The sequence below is a fragment of the Zeugodacus cucurbitae genome, chromosome 3, assembly GCF_028554725.1.
Source record: "Zeugodacus cucurbitae isolate PBARC_wt_2022May chromosome 3, idZeuCucr1.2, whole genome shotgun sequence".
Classification (NCBI taxonomy): Eukaryota; Metazoa; Arthropoda; class Insecta; order Diptera; family Tephritidae; genus Zeugodacus; species Zeugodacus cucurbitae.
In genome coordinates, this window is record NC_071668.1 from 45,875,531 (window position 1) to 45,895,005 (window position 19,475).

The following is a 19,475-nucleotide window of genomic DNA, read 5'->3' on the forward strand; positions in this document are numbered from 1 at the left end:
AATAGCGGTACTTTAAAAAAATTGCACGTGTCCCACTTTGAATGTGAGCATAGAGTAACTAGATGAATATGTAAAAATGCCAATATTTTGAAAATCTAACTGTAACAAAAAATCAAAAACGTAATTTTAGTTAAGTTTCAATGTAATGACATAAAATAAAAAAAAATTCGACTACATTACTGCATATATAAGAGATATTTAACATGAATGATACAAAATAAGTAGTTTTTAGTAGTGTCCCATTTTCAGTGTGAGTAGCTGTAGCTAGCGTTATCTTAGCGACCTTCCTCTTGGTATTTACCTATTTAATTTCAGAATAAATCTTCCATGAAAAAAAAAACATTGAAATGAAAAAGTATATAGTATATCTTTGAAATAGAAGAAAAATGCATATAAACAAGAGACAAAAAATTTTTAGAGATTTTTATAAGCCGTGTGGGAATACGTTGGTATACTTTTACTGGGTGCCAGGACATAAAGGCATTGAATGCAACGAGATTGTGGACGAAATTGCCTAAAACGGTGTACAAATGTCATCCGGAAACGCGACCGACATTGGCTAACTCATGAACTGTCTATACGATGATCTGGACAGGGGCATGACAAGAAAAATCTTAACACGTTGGACAAATATACCGCGGTGTAAAACCGCTAAAGCCATGTGTAAAGCGGTAGACCAGAAGTACAAAAAAGTCCTACTGTCACTCGATAGAAGGGACTGTAGGAGTTTGGTGGGAATACTCACTGGCCACTGTCTGATGGCGGCACACGCCTAAAAAAAGGGATTTACGGATCAAGATAACGGCAGGAAATGTCAGGAGCAAAGAGCACAATATTAGAATCTGGAAGAGGTATCTAAAGCAGTGGTCGGCTAACTCATACATTCAAACAATTTATTTCGTGAGAGTGTATGAGTGTTGAGAGCTACTCAACTGACCTGTTGGTCCCGAATTTTTTTAGGTCTAGTTAAATTAGGACCAATACTAAGTTCCTAACAATCGTTTTTATAGTGCACGTTAGTTTAACACATACAATCAAATGTTATTACGGATTATAAATATAAATCATTAAACTTTATTATGAAAAAGTTAAACGCAATTATTAATTTTATTACTAACATTTAGAGGTTGAAAAATTAATAGTTGTGTTTTTATGAACTGACATGCAAAAATAATAAAAAAATAAATATTCAAAATGGAAATAAAATAATATACAGAAGTTTTCCGAAATAACGAATATTTGTTTTAATGAAAACCGCTTATAACGAACAAGCAAATTTGTTACATTGAGTACCGTAAATAACGAACATCGGGGATTTGTAAAGCGCCAAATACACGACACGAACATTTCCGCGAACATTCCCGTTATGTCATGTTTCTGCGAACTTTTCTGTCGTGTATGGTGGTGTTTGCCAGTTCACGCAAATGTTCGCCAAAAATCAAAATATTTTAATTTTTGGCGAACTGTTCGTGCGTGTATGGCGAAATAGCTCATAATCGTAGTAATTTCTGAACGGAACAGACGTGCTCGGAAAAGTAAAATGGACAATAAAAAATTTCTGAGTGAATTTATTGAAATGTATAAATCTTTGCCATCATTGTGGCAAGTAAAAAGCAAAGATTCTCTCTTTTTTCTACGCTTAATTGCCACAGCGAGCAATATTGCTGCAGCACAATTGTTGTCCGTATTCATCGCTGTCTGAAAGAGAACTAATGTTCGGCCAAAAGTTCGTATGGTGTGTGGCCAAAGCTGCGAACAAAATTGCGGAATGTTCGCGGAAATGTTCGTGTCGTGTATTTGGCGCTTAATGTGCTGAACACATAGAAGACGACAAGCGACGAGCGACATCTGTCAAATATTAAAATACACGCGTTCTTATGGGCACAGATTTTTTGACAACAGCACGACTTCACGACAAAAGGGTTGAAGTCTTCGCTGTTGCCAAATTAGAAATGTTTCTAATTTTGCCGACGACAATGGCCGCTGTAGAGCTGCCACTAATATGTGAAATGTAAAATTATTCAAAGTTCTAACAAGTATGACGTTATTTTGCCAGCAGAAGCGTAAAATAGCTTTGATATATCATTTATAATAACAATGGATTATTTAAAGCAAATAAATCGATATATTTTTACATTTTTTTCAAAAAAAATTTCATTTTAATCTAAATATGTAAATTTTATTGAAGTGAAAGATTTTCGTACGGCAACAATGAAATTCCTATTTGATATGTCGCTGCCGTCTTCAAAATGTTCACGACGCTGGCTTCAAAGCGACATTTGTGATCAGCCGTCGCTACGTCGTGTCGTGTCGTCGTCTTTGTGTTCAGCACTTATGTAATCAGTTCAACGAACAACATAAGGAAGACATATGATGAAGGAGAAAAAATTAATTCGTAGGAAAAACAGTAAACAAAACGAAACATGGAAAAAATAAACAATTACAATATCAACGTCTTTCAGTTCCAATTAAGTGTTGAGCATGTGCGCAGTGAAAAAAAGAGTGCAAGAAAATGATTAAACTTGAAGGAAAAACTTCAAATTATTGATCAGCACAATAAAGGTGCACGCGTTTCTGAATTGTGTAAAATATTAAAATTAAAAGCGTCAACCGTTTCGACAATACTAAAAAATAAGGAAAAACTTTTAAAAAATGTTGAAATGCTGAGCTGCAGCTACAAAAAGAAAGCATTCAGGAATGGCGAATTTCCTGAAATGAAAGAAAAACTATTTTCATGGTTTTTAAGGCAGCGGAATTGCCATATTCCCATAAGCGGAGTTGCGTTGCAGCATCAAGCAAAGATTTTGCACCACGAATTGTATGGGAATAATTTTAGTGCCAGCCATGGGTGGCTGACTCGTTTTAAAGAAAGACATGGAATCCGGCTCCTTAAACAAAGTGGCGAGAGACTTTCATCGAACGTGGTGCTTGTTGAACCTTTTAAAAAAACATTCATGAATGTTTTATCACAAAATAATCTAACACAAGATGCGATATTTAATGCTGACGAAACAGGACTACTTTGGAAGAATTTACCCGATAAAACCTATGTACACTCTGCAGAGAAAACAGCGGCAGGGAGAAAAATATCCAAGGAGAGAGTGACTGTCCTTTTATGCAGCAATGCAAGTGGCACAAAAAGGCTAAGGCTTTTAGTGATTGTCAAATCTCAAAATCCTCGAGCGTTTCGGAACAAAGAACTTACTCTAAAAATGCATGGATGACAAGTTTCATATTTAAAAATTGGTTCTTCCAAAAGTTTGTCCCTCAGGTACGTATTAAACTTATAAATAGCTTGAAGTAACATTTTTTTCTTTCTTTAACTTACAACACAGGTAGAATATTTTCTTGCTGAAAGAAATTTGCCGTTAAACGCATTATTAATTTTGGACAATGCGCCGTCTCACCCCCGGCTGATGAATTAATTAAAGAAACTGTTGGTGGCAAAATATGGGTACTGTATATGCCTCCAAATGTTACCCCACTAATACAACCGAGGGACCAAAATGCAATTAGATTAGTAAAACTACATTATAAGAACAGTCTTTTGTCCAGGCTTTTTGCAAATAAGGGAGGGGATGTTATTGCATTTTTTGAAGGCTTTTACGCTTTATGATGCTGTGACAGCATTATCTTTGGGATGGAAATCTATATCTGAAACAACTTTAAGTAAATGCTGGAATAAGCTACTTAAAGAAGATCGTCACTTTGATGAAGAGGATGATCTTCCTATTTCGTCTTTCCTAAGGCAAGATGAAGACACTTTGGCAATGATAAATGGAGTTAAATTACTAAATTCGGTTTTTCCAAATGTAAGTAACGTTAAGTTTTATGCTTCCTTTTATTTTAAATATTTCGAACAATGTATTCTGTGGGCAAAGCAGAACAATATCGATATCACAAAACTTATTGTATTGACTGAGCTTCAGGAAGAAGCCATCAAATGCAATATTCGTATTCCAACGAAGCAAACGAAGATTGATAAATTTTTTAAATAGGTATAATTTTCTATAGCTATACTAATGTACAAATACTTTGATCTCATAAAACGTGAATTTATTTTTAAGCACAGTACTTCCGTTAAGGTAACTTGCATAAGCTCTTTCAATTGTTCCTTTATCTCTATATATAAAAATGAAACCCTTTTTCCGGTGTCACGACATAGCATGAAAACGGCAGGACCGATTTCACTGATTCTTTTTTTGTGTGTATTCCAGGAAGATTGAGGATGGTTCTTACGGAGAAAAATTTAAAAAAAATTGCTTGAAAAAGTCTAAAATTCACATTTTTCTAAACTCCCATACAAACAATTTGTTTTCTATGGATATAACATGTAAGGAAAGGCTAAGTTCGGGTGCAACCGAACATTTTATACTCTCGCAATTTATTGAAGAAATTTAACCAATAAATTTCTCACCGTATTTTTGAAAAACCTATATGTAATTAGGTATCACCATACCAAATTTCATCAAAATCCATTCAGCCGTTTAGGCGTGAAAGAGTAACACACAGACAGAGTTACTTTCGCATTTATAATATTAATATGGATTTTGTTTGTTTATTTAGTGTTTCTGACGTTTTTCGTTAGTTAGTTAACCCACTTTTAGTAATTTTCAACCTAACCTTTGTATGGGAAGTGGACTTGGTTATTATCTGATTTCTTTCATTTTTGGACTGTATTAAGAAGTGGCTAAAAAAAACGACTGCAGAAAGTTTGGTTTATATAGCTCTATTGGTTTCGGAGATATGTACAAAAAACTTATTTGGGGGCGGGGCCACGCCCACCTCCCCAAAAAAATTACATCCAAATATGACCCTTCATAGTGCGATCCTTCATACTAAATTTAATTTCCATAGCTTTATTTATGGCTTAGTTATGGCACTTTATGTGTTTTCGGTTTTCGCCATTTTGTGGGCGTGGCAGTGGTCCGATTTTGTTCATTTTCGAAAGCAACCTTCCTATGGTGCCAAGAAATAAGTGTGTCAAGCTTCATTAAGATATCTTAATTTTTACTCAAGTTACAGCTTGCACAGACGGACGGACAGACAGACATTCGGATTTGAACTCCACTCTTCACCCCGATCACTTTGGTATATATAACCATATATCTAACTCGTTTAGTTTTGGGTGTTACAAACAACCGTTATGTGAACAAAACTATAATACTCTTTAGCAACTTTGTTCCGGGAGTATAAAAATTGGCTCCATCGGACTACTAAGACCTATAGCTCCTATATAACAGTAATTGCCATTATATGGCAATGATGCGCAAAAATACTTCTCATGGTCATTGTGGGAGCGTCAAAACTTTCAGTAAGGCTTTGTAAAAAAAATTTGAGAAGCGATACACAAGCTGAATATAATTTATCGTTATACATAGTTTCCCATCCAACCCCCACATTCAACCTATAAGAATAATATCATATAAAACAAGTAAGGAAGGGCTAAATTCGGGTGTAACCGAACATTTTATACTCGCAATTTATTTATTTAATATTATATAATACACAATTTGACCCACATATTCGTCATATATATTGTATAAAGTCCATTGAAAGTTGGAAACCATAATATTAGGTTAGAAGCAACGAGGTCCTCGTGTTCGATATATGGGGCCTTAAAAACCTATGGTCCGATTTCGGCGATTTTTAGAATGGGGCTGCCACACTATTAACATAGTATTTGTGCAAAGTTCTGCACCGATATCTTCACTAGTGCTTACTTTATATATTGTAAATAAACGATTCAGATTGTCTTCAAAGTTCTGGTATATAGGATGTAGGCGTGGTTGTGAAGCGATTTGGCCTATTTTCACAACATATCATTGGGATGTAAAGAAACTATTACAAACCAAGTTTCATTGAAATCGGTCGAGTAGTGCCAGAGATATGGGGCCTCATGCATAAAACGTGAGCTTGAGCTCGGACTCGCTTTTTTAAGTAAAAGGTGCTTGTCGTATGCATAATAAAATTGGATGTGTTTGCTTTTACTCGCTGATTCCGTTTGATCTCATCGTGCTCAGTATGAACGAAGTTAGATGAGCTAGTGCTCATTTTCATATGCATAAAAACAAGCTTTTGCTTTCTTTTGTGAGCTCTTGCTCAAATTTTGTTGAGGCTGCCTTATAGTTGACTCGCGTACACTAAAAAGGAATCATGCCTGAATATTTTGTGCCACAAAGAAATATAAAATGTTATCAACAGCGTAAAACAAATTTAACAAGTGAGGATAAAAAATTATATAGGTTTGTATTCTTAATTATTAATTTTTTTTATTATATAATTAATAATAAAATGATAAATACATAGGTTTGATGACACTAGCATCTGTTGGTTGGCTTATTATTTTTTTGAGAAGTCAGAAGAAACACTTAGTGATGCCCTCAGTAACATTGATAACATTTGACTATATTTAATATTTTGTGCAGATCCTGGATTCCAAAATGGTATAACCTCAAAATTGCATAGTAATGTTCAAATCCGGATATCTGTCTGTCTGTCCGTCCGCGCAAACTGTAACTTGAGTAAAAATAGTCACATATCTTCCTGAAATTAGTAGACGTGTTTTTTGGCACTATATGAAGATTGATTTCGTCCACAAAATGGCGATTGATTTCGTCCCGAAAAGGCATAAAGTGCCATAACTAAGCCATAAAATAAGCTAAAATTAGGTAGAAAGGATCGCGCTGTAAAGGGGCATATTTGGATGTAATTTTTGTACATATCTCGTAAACTACATACAAAAGCTATATCAACCAAACTCTCTAAAACCATTTCTTTTAATCGGATTATAACCACGCCCACCTCCCATGCAAAGGTTATGTTGAAAACTACTAAAAATGCTTTAATAGGAAAGGAAAAGTAAGGAAAAACCCCAGAAACCTGAAATTTCGTTATAAAGATGGTACATAAAAGCTGCACTCAAATTGGAATACAAAAGTTCAAATTGGCTCCTCCCACAAACCCATACGACAGAAACTAATCCACCAATTTCAATGAAATTCGGTTCATAATATATTCCAGCCATCCCAATAATATGTTGTGAAAATAGGCCAAATCGGTTCATAACAACGCCTACTTCCTATAACCAGAACTGTGAAGTCAATCTGAATCGTCGGGTCATAACTTCAGCTAGCTTCCATGTACCTAATATTAAGGTTTCCAACTTTCAATGTACTTTATACCATATATATGACGAATATGTGAGTCAAATTGTATGTTATAGTAATAAAATTAAATGATTAATCGGAATTTAGAGAGTATAAAATGTTCGGTTACACCCGAACTTAATGCATTCCCCGTTAATTGAATGCCCAATTTTTGCTCAATTTCTTTTACACATGTTTCTAGTGTATGTTTATTTTATTTTTAATGCTTGGTAATTGACCTTTTTCTAGCAAATATTTATTTTGTTTTAGTTTTTCTACTAAAAATTTAGAAATGTCGTAAGTTTCTATTTTATTATTATTATTTGATCCTACTTCTACTTCACTTTCACTTGACGACACGTTTGCACTTCTATAACATTAGATGTTTGATCTCCCTTTGCTCAAGTAATTGCAATTGGTTTGAACTCATTTTTATGCATACGAAATTGAGCAAAAGCTGTTGCTGTTCGATCGAACTCGACTTACGAGCAATTGCTCACATGCCTCAACTCAGCGCTTTTACTCGTTTTTATGCATGAGACCCATTGTTTTTGACCCATAAGTGGGCGACGCCACGCCCATTTTCCATTTTGTAAAAAAATCTGAGTGCAGCTTTCATCTGCCATTTCTTATGTGAAATTTAGTGTTTCTGACGTTTTTCGTTAGTAAGTTAACCCACTTTTAGTAATTTTCAACCTAACTTTTGTGTGGGAGGTGGGCGTGATTATTATCCGATTTCTTTCATTTTTGGACTGTATTAGGAAGTGGCTAAAAAAAACGACTGCAGAAAGTTTGGTTTATATAGCTTTATTAGTTTGCGAGTTAAATACAAATAACCGATTTGTGGGCGGGGCCACGCCCACTTCCCCAAAAAAATTACATACAAATATGCCCCCTCTTAGTGCGATCCCTTATTTCAAATTTTACTTTTATATCTTCATTTATGGCTTAGTTATGACACTTTATGTGTTTTTGGTTTTCGCCATTTTGTAGGCGTGGCAATGGTCCGATTCTGTCCATTTTCGAACTTGATCTTCTTATGGTGCCAAGGAATATGTGTGCGAAGTTTCGTAAAGATATCTTAATTTTTACTCAAGTTACAGCTTGCGCAGACGGACAGACAGACAGACGGACGGACGGACAGACATCCGGATTTCAAATCTACTCGTCATCCTGATCACTTTGGTATATATGACTCTATATCTAACTCTTTTAGTTTTAGGTGTTACAAACAACCGTTATGTGAACTAAACTATAATACTCTCGTAGCAACTTTTGTTGCAATAGTATAAAAACGAATTGCTGTTCGTTAGTCTCGCAAAAAGTCGAGAACTGCCACACCAATCTGGCTAATTTTAGTCTTGAAATATTCTAGCATAGCCAAGAAAATATAGAAAAATTGCGCGGAAGATTGCAATAACAGAACTTTATATGAGTTGACAACAAAATTAAAAAAAAATAGAAAACAAAAAATAATAATCTTTAGAAGGTAGTAATTTTTGCTTAGTTAAAATATTTTTGTCATTGTTCAGTTGTATAAGGTTGTGTCGATAGCCCAAAACAATTTGTAACAAGTAAGGAAAGGCTAAGTTTGGGTGCAACCGACTATACTCTCGGAATTTATTGATGTACCCATATATTCATAAAGAAGAATAGAACATGAAAATCATCATATATTGTATATGAGGACCATAGTAATTCCTGAACCGATTTTACTCATTTTCACCATCAAAGCATAACGGGAATAGGGGCAGCTTGGCAACCTGTTAGTAGGCATACAAACTGTACATTCGGCATTGAAATTACTCCTAAAATGCAAATCAACGAAACACCAGTTTGCAAAATCGCCAAAAATAGCGCTATAGCGAAAATTTTCCAGATATGCAAGTTGATAATTTGGGAAGTACGGCGCATAAAAAATCGCTTATTTATACATACAAGTGTTTTTGCAACAAGATCAAACTGCGATTGTAGAAGGAGTTGCTAGATATTGGAATTGGTAAGCTCACAGTTGACACCTCGATGGATTAATAACATTTTAAACACATTTCTGTCTCTTCTGTCTCTTTCCGGACAAAAAACAACAATATAATACCCACAATTGGCTGAGTGAACGACCAATATTGGTCGCAAAAAACAAAGATGTCGTCGAAGTCAATGCGACAATTTAGAATTTCGTTACAGGAGAGCTGACACAGATACAAATTAGGATGACGTAGCCAACTATCCCAAAGGATTTTTATAATCCTTGAAATTGCCTGGATTATCACCACTTAATTTTACATTTAAAAGTAGCATAAGTTGTCATCATGCTGTCTAACATAAATCAACCTCGACTTTGTAATGAACTTTGTGTCGTCATCGAAGCCAAGATTGATTGTATATCTTTGCCACAAAACGTGTGGCCGGGTCTGCTAGTTTTTGATAAATAATTCAATAAAACAATGTATTAAACTGCAATTTTCAGATATTTTACTCACAAAACATTACTCAAAAAGTGAGTATTCGAATTAATGAAAAATTCGATATAACGAACAGGCCTGACAATTAATGTGTTCGTTATTTCGGAAAACCGCTGTATATAAAAGCATTGTATTTTGTGTTCATCATGCATGCGTACAATCCCACAATACATCTTGCTCGCTGTGAAGTCAGCAAGCAGAGATAAAGAGATGTACAACTCTCATCTCACTGGAATTGAGAGCGCAATATCAAACGTCAAAACCACCTAAACTTTGACAGTTTGTCGAGATGAGGAGGTTTTGACGTTGCGCAATTGGAAAAGAGGGACGGCCATATTGAAATGTTGCCAAAAAATAATGCGACGGAGACATTTATAACCGCCGTGCAAGATCACTTATTAGAACTTAAGACAATAAATATAAAAGGAATCGCGAAATTTTAAGGTATTTGAAAAAATGATTTGTGATCTGCAGCAGCGAGATTTTAGTTTTCCATGGAAAAAAATATTATTTGCCAGTTGATACGTATTGATTTACTTTATTTACCACTGAAAGTTTGAAAACCGGTTGGTTTAATATACCATAATATCACTAACCGAGATTTAAATAGTTATTATTTATATTAATCGTTAAGTGTAAAATAATTATTAGCCGTAATAAATGTTGGGTATTTTAATTTAAATGCCCAAAAATTTGTATTTTGTCTGATCTGGTAATAATGCAAAATGTTATAAAAAACGCAAATTTTGAGGCGCTCTCACACTGGAATAAGTTGGACATCCCTTTATCCCTGTCAGCAAGCAACTGACCTGAAATCGTCTATGGCAGTGATCGGCAGCCCATTGCCCGCGGAGCGCTCTCTGAGCGCACACTGAAGTGCTGAACACAAATACGACGACACGACACGACGTAGCGATGGCTGATCACAAATGTCGCTTTGAAGCCAGAATCTTGAACATTTTGAAGACGGCAGCGACATATCAAACAGCAATTTCATTGTTGCCGTACTAAAACCTTTCATTTCAATAAAATTTACATATTTAGTTTAAAGTGAAATTATCATACTTGTTAGAACTTTGAATAATTTTACATTTCACATATTAGTGGCAGCTCTACAGCGGCCATTGTCGTCGGCAAAATTAGAAACATTTCTAATTTGGCGACAGCGAAGACTTCAACCCTTTTGTCGTGAAGTCGTGCTGTTGTCAAAAAATCTGTGCCCATAAGAACGCGTGTATTTTAATATTTGACAGATGTCGCTCGTCGCTTGTCGTCTTCTATGTGTTCAGCACATGAGTCTACGAGTGAAACACACGTACTTGCAATCATTTTTACACCATAGACGCGATGTCAGGTCAGTTGCTTTGACAGTTGATTGGATGGAGGAGGTTTTGACGTTTAGCGATTGGAAAACTAGAACGGCCAGATTGAAATGTTGCCAAAAAAAATTATACGGAGGAGACATTTTTAACCGCTGTGCAAGCTCACTAATAAGAACATAAAATAATAAATATAAATGAAAACGCGAAATTTAAAAGTGGTTAAAATTTTTTTTGTGATTTGCAACATCGACAATGTCATGAAAAAGATGTGTTAATTGTCATTTGAGAAATATTAATTAACCTTATTTCTTACTGAAAGTTCGAAAATCGGCTATTTTAACTTTCCATTATATCGCTAAATAAAATATAAAACGTACATTTTATATTAAACATTCAGTAAAAATAATTTTTAATAAAATTTGGATATTTTAATTAAAATGCCCAAAAATTAGTATTTTAGCTGATCTGGTAACAATGCGAAATGTTATAAAAAACGCAAATTTTGAGGCGCTCTCACACTGGAATAAGTTGGACATCCCCTTATCCCTGTTAACAGCGAGCAGGACGTATGGTGGATTGTACGCACGCATGTATGAACACAAAAGACAATGCTTTTACATATATTATTATATTTCTATTTAGATTATTAATTTTTTTTTTATTATTTTTGCAAGTCAGTTCATAAAAAGACAACGATTAATTCTCCAACTTTATTCGCCATTTAAAATGTTTGTAATATAATTAATAATTGTGTGTTTAACTCGAAGTAGTACTATCGATTTTTGTTTTGCAAAAAATGTAATTTACATAAAGTTTACTGCTTTATAATGTTTTCATACACATTACGCAGTAAAAACAATTGATTGTATGTGTTAAGCTAACGTACACTATAAAAATTATTGTTAGGTAACCAGTATTGGTCCTAATTTCCCCAGTTCTAAAAAGGTACGGGACCAGTAGAACAGAACTCTTGGTCATTTGAGTAGCTCTCAACACGCATACACTCTCACAAAATAAATTGTTTGATTGTATAAGTTTGCCGACCACTGGTCTATGGTGTAAAAATGATTCCAAGTACGTGTGTTTCACACGTGTGCGCTCAGAGAGTGCTCCGCTGGCAATGGGCTGCAGATCACTGATCTAAAGCAGTGGTCGGCTCGAGAGGAGTTGTGATTGTGTAATGTGCTGAACACATAGAAGACGACAAGCGACGAGCGACATCTCTCAAATATTAAAATACACGCGTTCTTATGGGCACAGATTTTTTGACAACAGCACGACTACGCGACAACAGGCTTGTAGTTGCCGCTAAATTAAAAAAGTTTCTAATTTTGGCGACGACAATGGGCAGTTGTAGAGTTGCCACTAATATGTGAAATGTAAAAATATTAAAAGTTATAACAAATATGACGTTATTTTGCCAGCAGAAACGTAAAATAGCTTTATTTATAATAACAATCGATTATTTAAAACAAATAAATCGACCATTTTTACATTTTTTGCACAAATAATTTTACTTTAAACTAAATATGTAAATTGTATTGAAATGAAAGGTTTTAGTACGGTAACAATGAAATTGCTGTTTGATATGTCGCTGCCGTCTTCAAAATGTTCAAGACGCTGGCTTCAAAGCGACATTTGTGATCAGCCGTCGCTACGTCGTGCCGTGTCGCCGTCTTTGTGTTCAGCACTTCAGTGAGCACGAAATTATGAACAGCCAGTGAGAACTCTGTAGCCTAACATTTTAAGAATGTTTTTCATTTCTTCATAAAACGTGCATTTTTGTGCTCATTTTTTCATTTTAAATATTTTATTATTAAAACAAATATATTATGTCATAAAAGTCTTAACATTACTGTCTTTAAACAGCTTAAAACCTTAAATATAATACATAACATCAAAACATTAAGACATTTCGCACAGGGCACTTAAACAAAGTGCCACAGCCATGCGCGATGTTTATTCGTTGCTGGTTCGGCAAGGACTGAACCAAGAATGATAGAAGACAAGATTACGACAGGCGTTTACAGTTAGCTTTTTTGGGTTTTGAGTTCCTGTTGAGTGACAACTTTCACGACCCCGAACACGCGAGCAAAACAAAATTGCACGGTGGTACAAAACAATAAAACCAAAACAAAGAGCTGACGTCAAGGCTAGTACTTAATTATTATTTAAAATTCTAAGTGAAAAATGTATTAACTTGAAAAAGAAGTCCGCAATGGCGGAATTAAACAACAATAGTACAAAAAAGTCGTATATAAAGATTTTTTTTCACTTTTCCAACCAACAAAAAAGTTGGCAAAATGGCGAACTTTTTGTAACAAAACATATAATTTTAATTATAAATATGCATTATTATATTGGATCATTTTATAAATGAAGATTTTAAGAATTACGTTCATTGTGATATTTAGCGTACGTGTGATGTGCTGAACACATAGAAGACGACAAGCGACGAGCGACATCTGTCAAATATTAAAATACACGCGTTCTTATGGGCACAGATTTTTTGACAACAGCTCGACTACGAGACACAGGCTTGTAGTTGTCGTTGTCGCCAAATTAGAAATGTTTCTAATTTTGCCGACGACAATGGCCGCTGTAGAGCTGTCACTAACATGTAAAATGTAAAATTATTCAAAGTTCTCACAAGTATGACGTTATTTTGCCATCAGAAACGTAAAATAGCTTATATATATTATTTATAATAACAATCAATTATTTAAAACAAATAAATCGCCAATTTTTAAATTTTTTGCGTAAATTATTTCACTTTAAACTAAATATGTAAATTTTATTGAAGTGAAAGACGTTAGTACGGCAACAATGAAATTGCTGTTTGATATGTCGCTGTCGTCTTCAAAATGTTCAAGACGCTGGCTTCGAAGCGACATTTGCGACAGTGCCGACCACTGACCTAAAGTAAAGCCACAAAACCCTTTAAAATTCGTGTCAAGCGGTGGCATCCTAAAGAATGACTACTCCTCGTAGACAATGTGACGGCACTCCATCTCGTATCGTAAAGGACCAAAACTGGTCTATGTGAGGCTTATTGGCCTCCCAGTGTAACCTAATATACCCAGTGTACATAGAATTCTTTGAATTAAGCAACGGTAGGAAATTTTAAATTGCCTAACTCGTTTATTAAAATTTCATCACCCCTAATCTTTAAAAATTACATTAAATATTTAATAAATATATTATTAGGCGTGTTTTATTTGACCAGCAAATTAAGCTATTAGCTTATTTTGTATGAAAGGCTTAGCCAACATAATTATGTTGGCTTGTCATAAGCTATCATAGCTTGTATATTGAACTAGAGGCATTGCCAGTTCATCGCTTTTTTCATTCACAACAGTTTGGTATTTTCCAAAAACAAGTAGTTGGCAATAGCGAGAAACCCCATTTTGACAGATAAAAATTTAAACAAACCAAAATTTTAAATTCTATCGGTGTGCAAAATGGCAAATAAAAAGTTTATCCATATTTATTTTGACCATCCCGGATCTAATAATGATTGTAGATTCCTTAAAAGATCCGAATTTTATAAAAAAGCGGTAAACAAAAAGAAATTTAATTTATAAATTCAACCTTTTTTTTTTTCAATAAATGACGTTTAACCCTGGAATGGTTACCGCCTGTGAGGCGCAGAATTTTTTTTTTTTTTTTGCAATATTTCCTGATCGTTCACTCGTATTAAGACGTGCGCTCGTGCCAACTCAGTTGAGTGTTGTACGAGCTTGGGCACAGACGTATTTTGTTTTGCTGCGTTGCGTTGGTTATATATATAGATACGTGTGTCGCCTCTGAGGCGAAGTTTACCAATAAAGGTACTTTTTTTTGTACATATTCGTTTGCGCATTTGTTTTGTTTTTTTGCAAAAATTTTGAGTTTTTGCATAATTTTTATAGTTTTTAGAGATGGCTCCTCCTGATGTGCAGTTACTCAAATGGCTGGAGGAGATATCGCTTGATGGAAGTGAACTTGATGACGATTTGGGTGTAGATATCGATTCAGATGATAGTGTGGCTGAACCCACTTACGTCGATGATTTCGACGACGACATGCAGTATATTGATGTATCTAATGAAAATGATGCGTATATTTCTGCGCAAAATGCAAGAAAACTTATTGCTTAGAGCACAGATCACCAAATTGTTGGCAATGTGATGTTAAAAAGTAGGTGGAAGAACCACAAACTTTATTTTGTCTTGCAGAATTTATTTTAAGTTTTAATATTTATAATATTTTTTAATATGTTAATTAGATATAAGGTCTACAAGACACTGAAGTTTATTTTTTGATTTCAAACTGTTTTTTTAATTTTTTATATTTTTTTTTTTGTAAAAGATCTATTCATACTACTGATAAAATATGTGATCTATAAATGTTGTCAATAATATATTTAAGATATTTAAAAAATTAATTGTTTTTTGTTTATTTTTATAACCAAGCATGTAATATATACGTTTTTGTTTTTGTTTTAATAAATTTTTGTTTTGTTAAGGGTAAAATGTGGGTTTTTTATAAGAGTCGCCTCACAGGCGAAGATTACCATTAAAGAGCAAAAGCATACATATGTTTACCATTCTAGGGTTAAGCTGAGAGTTCAGGCCCGCACTGCCAACACAAGTCATTTGTAAGCGAAGATATGAAATAAGTTAAATGCGTTTTATTTGTCCATGATTTAGCTACTTGCTTGTGGTGGTAAAATAAAACACGCTTCCCAGTAAAAAATCCGATCATCAAAAGATTAATCTTAGATCGCTCCTTTTCGAGCCATGGATTACTCCACATTGCTCAGAGACTCATGCATTTATTACACCTTTTTAACATTGCATGTCCTTACGAGGGATCACTCCTTTTAAACTCCAAATGGAGTGCAAACCGAGCATTCTTTTGAGCTCTTTTTGACCTCCGAAACGAGAGCAGAGGGAGTAATCTTCTTTATCTCCAGAAAGAGTACGAAAAAGAGCAGAAATCCGACACACAAAAATATAAACAGTGTTGTAAATAGTTGAAAATTTTTATTAATTTCTTCATTTTTAAGATATAAGAAATAGTAATTCACTTAACAGAAATAGTTATGATATTTCAAAATAATGTTAAGAGTGGGTAAATAATAGACGTAATTTTCATATTTACGAAGTGTTGAAGTCGGAGCAGATTTTAGTGAATTTCACGGTTTTGATTTTAAAGTCAACAAATGATGTAAAATTTTCTTTAACGGATTTTTTTAATCAGCTCTTCTGGTAAGTAAAGCTCTTACGTCTGAAGGCTTTGATGGACCAATATACTCAGTTTTAGCAGTTTATTATGAATTCAACTTTTTTATGTACAATTATTATAAATAGGAGTTTCACTCTGATTATTCAAATGCATTAATATCACAATTTCTTTTGGTTTCGACGCCTTTTCATAAGAAGCTTCTCGATAACTGGTAGACTTTTTTTAAATTTATTTTTTCACTAATTGTCTTAAGAATAAATATATTCACATATTTTTTATAAATAATTAACACATTTATACTATAATTTATCACTTTTTGCCCGTATAACAACTTTATACAAATATTCGCGAAAATTTATTCACGTTGACGCGTTGTTTGCAAAATTCAAACTAATTTAAATTGACAATATACGCTTTTCTAGAACATAAAAGAATTTCACAACAATTAACAGTTATGATTAGGCGTTACGCTTTATCTTTTATCATAAACCTCGTTTTTTCATCCAAAATGTATCAAAAAGCGAGGAAACAAACGATTTATGTAAAAACTAACGAAAATGGCTTTATTGCTCACTTAATGCTCGAAATGGATGAACCTCCTTTATTACTCGATTTTGGTATTAATCCAAAGATTTTTTACTGGGTTATTAATAAATTGATAAATATTATATTTCACAAAATACTTATATTGTACCGAAGAAAACGAGCTTAAATAATTAAAACATACAAGATTGTAAGTAACGTAATGTACATGCATTATATATGCATTAATATGCAACAAGCATACATTAAGCTGAAACTACAAAGCTCGCGTATGCGAATGCTAAAAAATGCGATTGACTGCATATACAGTATACTCTCGAAAAGTAAATTCTCAAAAAGTAAATAATCGCGGAAAAGTTAATCACCTTTAAGATTACACATGCACCCCGAAAAAGTAAATTTTTTAATTTACTTTTCAGAGAGTGTGATAAAAAATTCGAAACGAAGCAAGCAGCGTTTTTTACGATGTTGCAAAAACACTTACTCTCTTGTTTATCGCGTTTTTTAGTAAATAAACTCTCCTACTTGATCCACTGGTTTAAAAATGAAAACGATGCAAATCAGGTGTCAGGCTTTTTGAATTGTCGTACAAAAATGGTCAGAAAATATATTGCAAAAGAAAAAAACAAAAAATATTCAAGATTTTTTCTCTTTATAGTAAATACATATGTATGTATGTAAATGTAAATATGTTTTTCATGCAAATCCATATGTTTTATTGAAGCAAATAAATGAATGAATTTTTTAAGTTTAAAAATGCATTTAATATTATAAAAACAGATAATTTATGTATATATTTGGAAATTACCCAAAATACCAATCGATTTACTTTTCGAGAGTATACTGTACATATATCGAGCAACACCATAAATGCGCTTTTTGAATGTACAAGGTAATACACATAAACACTTTTTATTTGTGAGTTTGAAAACGACCTAAATAATATGGACGGCGATTTTTATTTCTTATTGATTTTTATAAGCAGTGTATATAGAAAACCTCAAATTAAGCAACGGAAGGAAAATTTAAACTGCCTACCTTGTTTATTAAAACTTCATCACCCCTAATCTTTAAAAATTACTTTAAATATTTAATAAATATATTATTAACAAATTAATAAATATTATATTTCACAAAATACTTATAATGTATCAATGAAAACGAGCTTAAATAATTAAAACATACAAGATTGTAAGTAACATAATGTTGGTTGCTATTCTTAAGAATGTGAAGGTTGCTGTGTTAGCGCATGAAAGTTGAAAATTGTCCACTTCTGTGCGTCTTCCAATCCGAGTTCGAATTTCGGGGCGTTGGTTGCGAAAACATGCGAAAGCTATGTAGCTCATCTCATAAGAACATGTGTATTCAACTCAACTGTCAAACGTTCGCATTCGCATTCGCGAGCTATGTAGTTTCTGCTTTATATGTTGCACGCATACATGCAACACACATACATTTAAATGAGGTTCGCATGCATCTATATCATCTGCAAGGAGTTACTTGAATTTGGTGTTAACTTGTACAACATCAATGTATGTATGACTTGTTACTTGAAAAACGTCAAACATACAAGTCGCAACTTGCTTGTTCCATTTCATACCTAATCAACACAGTGATCAGGTTTGCTTGTTCGAATCATACACATGTACAGTTTGAAACGTTTCAAATCGTTGCATGTACAGTCGATGCTTGTTCTGTACAAATGACTTGTTGGATTCTTCCCAACTCATGACAACGAAAACAGTTAGATATCATTCCAGTGTTTTTCCCAATGATTGCGTGACGTGCCCAAAATATGGCTAATACTATTGACAATATTTCTGAAAAACTTAGAAGTGGTATTCTAAGAAAATCATTAAAAAGAAAAGGACGTAGTGAAGTGTGGTCAGTTTTTTGCGAACTTCAAGATGATAGTGGATGCACTGTTAATGAATTTGTATGCTGCCGTAAATGTGAAGCCATTTTTCGGCATAATGGAACGCAAACTTCTAACTTACGCCGTCATAAGTGCTTCATAAGGAAAACCAAAGAAATTCCCTGTGTACAAGTAGGACAAGAACAAAAAAAGGGTAAACCCAAAAAAATGTAAGTATGTCGTTAGTAAATATCTTTTTTAACAGATTTCTTGCAAGAGTGTGTAAATTGGACGGTAGCAGACTGCAGACCATTTGCAACGTTAGGTGGTGATGGATTTAAGAATGTAGCGCGGCACCTCATTAAAATAGGGCACAAGTTCGAAGAGCACATAGACGTTGACGATTTGATTCCTCATCCAACAACAGTCTCCCGGCAGATAACTCAGGTCGCAACTGAAAAGAAATTAGAAATGCAGAGCAAACTTCAAAGTATTGTAAACGCTGCACAGTGATCGATTTGAAGTATTTAGGCGGCCAAAAGTCAAAATCTTAAATACGTAGTAGGCACAAAATATTGACGTCTACGTATAGTAAACACTTCCGCGAATTACCCGTCACCCTTTTTTTCAACAACCATACGTCACCGCTTCCGTGCAGTTAGACGCAATTTGATCGTTGACTTGATACGTATTTCTATTTGTGTGCCCAAATTATATCAAATTTTGCAATACGCATGTATGTTTATTTTAAGTTGTGTAGTGAAGTGAAAGTGAAAGTGATTCCCATAGCTCAGGTAAGCTTCTATTCAATAAAGAATAGTTTTAACTTTTATTTTTAACTTTCGTTATATTTTTCGGTAGTTGAACATACCCTCTTTTTCACATAAAAAATGTAATTTTTTTAATTTCAAAAGCA

At 33.8% G+C, this 19,475-nt stretch overlaps 1 long non-coding RNA gene across 1 annotated transcript; it reads left to right on the top strand.

The window, feature by feature from the left end:
• Window positions 1-1,185: 1,185 nt before the first annotated feature.
• On the top strand, window positions 1,186-17,368 carry LOC128920248 (uncharacterized). The gene is made up of 3 exons (XR_008470355.1): window positions 1,186-3,271; window positions 3,336-14,762; window positions 14,844-17,368. It is a non-coding gene; the product is annotated as an uncharacterized LOC128920248 (long non-coding RNA).
• Window positions 17,369-19,475: the final 2,107 nt, after the last annotated feature.